This window comes from Balaenoptera ricei, chromosome 1 (genome assembly GCF_028023285.1).
Source record: "Balaenoptera ricei isolate mBalRic1 chromosome 1, mBalRic1.hap2, whole genome shotgun sequence".
NCBI lineage: Eukaryota > Metazoa > Chordata > Mammalia > Artiodactyla > Balaenopteridae > Balaenoptera > Balaenoptera ricei.
This window is the reverse complement of record NC_082639.1, coordinates 68,037,405-68,044,939: the sequence shown is the minus strand read 5'-3', so window position 1 is coordinate 68,044,939 and position 7,535 is coordinate 68,037,405.

Genomic DNA, 7,535 nt, shown 5'->3' with positions numbered 1-7,535 from the left:
TGGATCACGAGACCCTGGCAGCGGCAGGCGGCACAGGCTCCCGGGAGGGGAGGTGTGGATAGTGCTCTGTGCTTGCACTCAGGCTCCTTGGTGGCTGCAGTAGCAGCCTTATTGTTTCATGCCCGCCTCTGGGGTCCTCACTGATAGCCCAGCTGGCGACCATCTCTGGAGCTCGTTTAGGCAGTGTTCTGAATCCCCTCTCCTCGCGCATCCTGAAACAATGGTCTCTTGCCTCTTAGGCAGGTCCAGACTTTTCCCCAGACTCCCTCCCAGCTAGCTATGGCACAATAGCCCCCTTCCGGCTGTGTTCACATAGCCAACCCCAGTCCTCTCCCTGGCATCTGACCTCCGAAGTCCAAGCCTCAGCTCCCAGCCCCACCCGTGCCGGTAGGTGAGCAGACAAGCTTCTCGGGCTGGTGAGTGCTGGTCGGCACCAGTCCTCTGTGCAGGAATCTCTCTGCTCTGCCCTCCGCACCCCTGTGGCTGCGCTCTCCTCCGTGGCTATGAAGCTTCCCTGCCACCACCCCCCATCTCCACCAGTGAAGGGGCTTCCTAGTTTGTGGAAACATTTCCTCCTTCACAGCTCCCTCCCACTGGTGCAGGTCCCGTCCCTATTCTTTTGTCTCTGGTTTTTCTTTTTTCTTTTGCCCTACCCAGGTACATGGGGAGTTTCTTGCTTTTGGGGAGGTCTGAGGTCTTCTGCAAGCATTCAGTAGGTGTTGTATAGGAGTAGTTCCTTGCGTAGATGTATTTCTGATGTATTTATGGGGAGCAAGGTGATCTCCACGTCTTACTCCTCCGCCATCTTGAAGGTCTCTCCTCTTTAAAACTTGTGATTGTAAATCTTTTCTTTACTTTTATTTTTATTTTTAAGAGGTAAGAATTTCAATTTACAAGAATATGCAGGAATGTTTTCTACTATATATAAATCAGCAGCCTGAGAGCTATAGAACCATATGTCCTTTAAAATCTTCATTTGAGAAACTTCAGCCAAAGATAAATTTTTAGTTTAACATAACTTAAAATGTCTAAGTAAACTTTTCTTTTAATATCATCCTGTCCATACCTAGTATTCTTTATACAGTATCATATTCTATTAGGAAGCGATAAGTATTCTCCATTTACAAACAGGTAAAACAAGCCTGAAAAGAAATTTGATTGAGGCTCTACAGCTCTGAAAGCCAGGATCAGAGGTCAACATTTGACACCTTCTAGTTCCATTTTCTTTCTTTGACATTATCTTCTGCGTTTTTTTTTTTTTTTGTAATTTATTTATTTATTTATTTATTTATTTTTTTAACTTATAGCTGTGTTGGGTCTTCGCCTCTGCGTGAGGGCTTTCTCCAGTTGTGGCAAGCGGGGGCCACTCTTCATCGCGGTGCGCAGGCCTCTCACTATTGCGGCCTCTCTTGTTGTGGAGCACAGGCTCCAGACGCACAGGCTCAGTAATTGTGGCTCACGGGCCCAGTTGCTCCGCGGCATGTGGGATCTTCCCAGACCAGGGCTCGAACCCGTGTCCCCTGCATTGGCAGGCAGATTCTCAACCACTGCACCACCAGGGAAGCCCTCTTCTGCGTTTTTGGTGTGAAATAGGAAACATAATATTAACACTATTTGAAAATTAGGAAGTAAATCTTAATTAAATGTATTTTTCTTCTTTTCAATAAAGTTTCCCATCTCAGGACTTTTGTAATTGCTATTCTTTTTCCTTAAATGCTCTCCTACCAGGTCATGGACAGCTGCCCCCTTTGCATCATTGAGGTCTAAGTGCAAATGTCACTCTTCCCAAAGAGATGTTCTTTGACTGCTCTACCTAAAAAGTAGCACTCTTCTTTCCCTACCCATTATCACTTTTTTTCTTAATGCTTATCATCATCCAAAAAAATACATTATTCTTTAACTTTTTAAAAATGTTCTGTGATTAGAACATAAGGTTTTTAGTGGTAGGACTGTATCCCAACACCTACAACAGTGATATACATTCAGTATGCTCAGTAAATACTTGTTTAATGACTAAATGAAGGTTTTTTAAATAAAATAATAAATTTTATTTTGATAGCTTGACATTTTTTAAATAAAAACAATGTGTGAAAATTAAATCTTTTGTTAGAACCCATGAGGTCAAACTTTTTATTTTTTAAAAAGGTAGTCATAGGCTCCAGCTCAGGCTGGGCTGGGGCTCCAGACACAAATGCTCACTGGATGCCTCCACCCTACATCCTCTTTCCTGCTGCTCCCTCTGCCCCACCCCTCCTTCCCTCCCTCCCTCCAGCTCTTCAAGTTCCCTGTTGCCTGAACCCAGAGCTGAAATCTGATGGAACCACCACAATGTTCACTCCTAGACTCCTGGTTTTCCAGAAGATGAAATACCCAAGGTGGCATTGCTGATCAACTGAGGCAAGGATGGTCTGTTGAATAACTGATACTGAGACAATTTGTTACCCAGATGGAAATAATGAAACTGGAGGCCTGCCTCACACCATACAGAAAAAGCATATCTAGGTGGATTAAACTTTTTAAAATGAGATTTTTTAAAACCTTGAAAACTCTTAGAAAATATAAAAGAATATCTTTTGGACTTCAGGGTAGGTAAAGATTTCTGAAGACACAAAAAGTCCAAATCATAAAAGAAAAGATTGAGAAACCAGATTACCTAAAAATCAAGAGTTTCTATTCACCCAAAAATGCCATGAAGGAAACAGAGGACAAGCCACAAACTTGAAGGATATATCTGCAACACATTTAGCCAACAAGTAATTAATATCCAGAATATAAAGAACTACAATAAGAAATAACCCGATAGAAAATGTAAAAGACAGGGATAGTGATTTCACTAAAGAGAGAATACAAATGAGCAATAAGCATGTGAAAAGCTGCTCACTTGTTGGTAATCAAGGAAATGCAAAACAAGAGCACAATGAGATGCTGCTTTTATATTCAGTATATAAGAGATCTGACAATACAATTTTAACTACTTTGGAGAACAGAAATTATCATGTGAGCTTGGACACATCCTAAGACATGTGGGTCTTTACCGTAGAGAAATTTGTGCACATGTGTGCCAAGGGCAATGGACAAAAATTTTCTCAGCAGCATTATTCATGGTAAGCCAGACCCGAAGACAACCCAAATATCCATCTTTAGTAGGTGGTGTGTGGTCATACAATGGAATAGTATCCTGCAATAAAAACGAACTCCAGTTCCAGGCAACAATATGGATAAATCTCATAGACATATTAAGCAATAGGCAAAACACAAAAGAAAGTATGAATCACACCATGTAACAGTGAAAAACTGACAAACCAACTATATTGTTAGAATGAAGAGGAAAGTATACAAAAAGCCAGAAAAAGATTATTGTAAAATCAGGTCACTGGTTACCTGTAAGGGAAGGAAGGAAGAGGTTAAAATTGGAAACGGCACACACGGTGTTTTGGGGTCCTAGCAATGTTAGAATTCTAGACTTGGTAGGAAAAACGAGCCAGGTTCTATGTGCCCTAGAAGGTAGCACACTGCTCACATTCCCTGGAGGAGACTTACTCACATGGCCACGCCTAATTGCAAAGGAGGCTGGGAAGTGTAGTCCAGCTGTCTGTGTCCACTGCTGCCTTTCCCAGGCCCAGAACAGCATCTGGCATCTGAGTAGGTACCAGTCAAAATGTGTTGAATGAATACTGGCTGTGAGACTTTGGACAAGCAAATCAACCTCTGAAGACATTTGTCCCCTCTCTTGTTTAATACAATGTGACTTTAAACAGGGGTCATTATAAAACAACTTTATGTCTATAAATGTAGCATGTGCTCCTTGAAGAAAAAAAATTTTTTAATTTAAAAATTAAAATGAAAGCAACAGTTATCCTTAATCCCATGGTCTCAAGATCATCACTGTTAAACATTTTGCTTTCTTTTCTCCAGTCTTTTTTCTATAGATACACTATAGATAGCATTGTACCCTAATTTTAAAAATTTGACCTGCTGCAAAATAAATAAATAAATAAATAATTTGAAAATAAAATAAAATTTGGAAATCATCACTCCATAATTCTCCTTGTTAGAAATACAATATTTTCAAGTGTCCTAGGACTTAGAGATCATCTTACTAAACTTTTTATTTTATCAGTGAAGAACACCTAGGGCTTCCCTAGTGGCGCAGTGGTTGGGAATCTGCCTGCCAATGCAGGGGACACGGGTTCGAGCCCTGGTCCGGGAAGATCCCACATGCCACGGAGCAACTAAGCCCATGCGCCACAACTACTGAGCCTGCACTCTAGGGCCTGTGAGCCACAACTACTGAAGCCCACGTGCCTACAGGCCATGCTCCACAACAAGAGAAGCCACCGCGATGAGAAGCCCATTCGCAGTAACGAAGACCCAACACAGCCAAAAATAAAAATAAATAAATAAATAAATAAAATAAAACTGCTCTGTGAAAGGCACTATTACGGGAATGAAAAGACAAACCACAGACTGGGTTATTTATTAAAAAAACAAAACAAAAAAAACACCTAAACAGAGAGGTTAAATTACCTGCCCAATGTTACAAACATTAGTTATTGATAAAACCTGATGTCTAATAGTATCCTTCCCACCAACATTTTGCTTTCCTTCATTAGTGGATCATATTTTAAACAGACCACCCTCTAGTACTATATTATTATGTACTTTATTTCAGCTTTCAGAAGTAAGCAAAAAAATTACTCATAAAAAAATAAAGGCGTATCCATTTTCTTTCTCCAAAGACATTTGTTAAAATACATCACTAGCTTAGGCATTTTAATAACTGCACTAATATGAACAACTAATGCATATTACAGGCATTCCCTGGTGACGCAGTGGTTAAGAATCTGCCTGCCAATACAGGGGACACAGGTTCGAGCCCTGGTCCAGGAAGATTCCACATGCCGCAGAGCAACTAAGCCCGCCCGCCACAACTACTGAGCCTGCGCTCTAGAGCCTGTGAGCCACAACTACTAACCCATGTGCCTAGACCCCATGCTCCGCAACAAGAGAAGCCACTGCAATGAGAAGCCTGCACACCGCAACAAAGAGTAGCCCCTGCTTGCCGCAACTAGAGAAAGCCCTTGCGCAGCAACGAAGACCCAACACAGCCAAAAATCAATCAATCAATCAATTAATAATAAAAAACATATTACAAGCAACTTACCTATCACCCTTTCAAGAAGCTTTTTTTAATCTGTTAGGATTTAAGCGATATGAGGCTCCAGTATGAGACAGTAATGTGCTGCTCCGCAGACCTACTCCCCAGTGAAACTGGTGAAAATTACTTTTTAAAACAACTATTTCAAGTCTCTAGAGGGAGGGACTTCCCTGGTGGTCCAGTGGGTAAGACTCCAAGCTCGCAATGCAGGGGACCCGGGTTCAATTCCTGGTTCAGGAACTAGATCCTGCATGCATGCAACTAAGAGTCCAAATGCTGCAACTAAGTCCTGGCGCAGCAAAAATAAATAAATTAATTAATTAAATATTTTAAAAATAAATAAAATCTCTAGAGGGAATTCCCCTGCAGTCCAGTGGTTAGGACTCCGCGCTTTCACTGCCAAGGGCCCAGGTTCGATCCCTGGTCAGGGAACCAGATCCCACATGCTGCAACTAAAGATCCTGCGTGCTGCAGCTAAGACCTGGCTCAGCCAAATAAATAAATATTTTTAGAAAAAGAAAGAAAGAAGGAAAGAAAAGCTACTAAAATTCTGTAAGAATAGTGAGACCCTGTGGTATTTGAACAAAGACCCACACTATTCCTCCCCCTTCCAACTCAGTGAGATGGAAACTCCACTCCAGACGGGCACAGCCAGGAGTATCCTGTTCCTCCAGTGGGAGGAATTATAACCCAGTCAGAGGGTTATCTTCCTGGGAAGGCAGGACATCAGTATTTCTCATCCTGTCCCATTACCTGTGGCTGAGGCTAAGTTCGGGTGAGTGTGCGGGAGAGTTGGGGGATCCCTCCTTCTACTCCCACATTAGGATGGAGGATCTCCCTTGGGAGCAGCACAGCTGAGGATACTGGAGCCCTCAGGGCCCTTATACTGGTGCATGGGGCAGAGTTTCCATGCTTGGAGAGACAAGCTGAGGAAACTGGTGTCACTCTCAAATTGCCCCCCACCCAGCAGCACTAAGCTCCTAAAGCAGGGGTGTCACTCAGAAAGATCGGCAACATTGTTCCTACCTGCCAGCACTAGTTTGCCTGAGAGAGGAAAGAGAAAAGTGGGAGGAGCCCTCCTAGGGTCAGAACAAATCTCAAACAAAATTTCAGAACTATCCTTTCAAAGGAATCTAATTTGATCAGTTTGTGGAGCAATTTATGGCCCAAGGGCTGTTGTTGAAAACAACAGAGTATCAATCAGCAATTAGTGTAGCTTAACAGCAGGGTGTGGTCAGGGAAAGAGACAAAGAAAGCCTTATTAAAACCACTGTCATCCCAGGGTGACTGAGCATACTCAAGGCTGCATCCTCTGAAGAGCAACATCAGAGGCTTCCCATCACAGCGGGAAAATAGACTTTACTAACTTATTCAGCCAGTCACTAAAAATGTAAATAACAAGTCCTAAAAGAAGGTGGGGACCAGTACCTAGAGTTGCTCTAATATATTATTGAAAATGCTTAATATAAAAAAATAAATAAATAATAAGACATACAAAGAAACAAAATATGACCCCTACACCAGAAAGTAAGAAGGCACAAGAACTGCATGTGAAGCAACCAGATGTTGGATTTAAAAACTTCAAAGTAGACAATATAAATATGTTCAAAGAACAAAAGGAATCCATGATTAATTACAGAAGATATGATGACCGTGTCTCATCAAATAGAGAATGTCAATACAGAGAAATTATGAAAAAGAACCAAGTGGAAATTCTAGAGCTGAAACAACAATAACTGAAATAATCAACTCACTAGATGGGCGCAACAGTAGATGTCAACTGGCAGGAGAAGAAAATTAGTAAACTTGAAGACAGACTGATGAAGTTTATGCAATTCAATAGAATAGAGAGAATGAAGAATGAATAGAGAAAAAAGAATGAAGGAAAATGAACAGAGCCTTGGAGAAATGTGGAACACCATGAAATGCATCAATATATGCAAAACTGGAGTACCAAAAGGAGAGGAGAGAAAGAAAGGAGAAGAAAAAATATTTAAAGAAATAATGGCTGGGGACTTCCCTGGCAGTCCAGTGGTTAAGACTTTGCCTTCCAATGCAGGGAGTGTGGGTTTGATCCCTGGTTGGGGAGCTAAGATCCTACATGCCTCATGGCCAAAAAACCAAAACATAAAACAGAAGCAATATTGTTAACAAATTCAATAAAGACTTTAAAAATGGTCCACATCAAAAAAAAAAAATCTTATAAAAAGAAAGAATGAAAGAAAGAATGAATGAAAGGAAGGAAGGAAGGAAGGCTGGAAGGCTGGAAACTTCCCAAATTTATTGAAAAACATTAGTCTATATATCCACGAAGGTCAACAAACTCCACAGAGGATAAGCATGGAGATCCATAGACATCATAGTAAAAATGCTGATG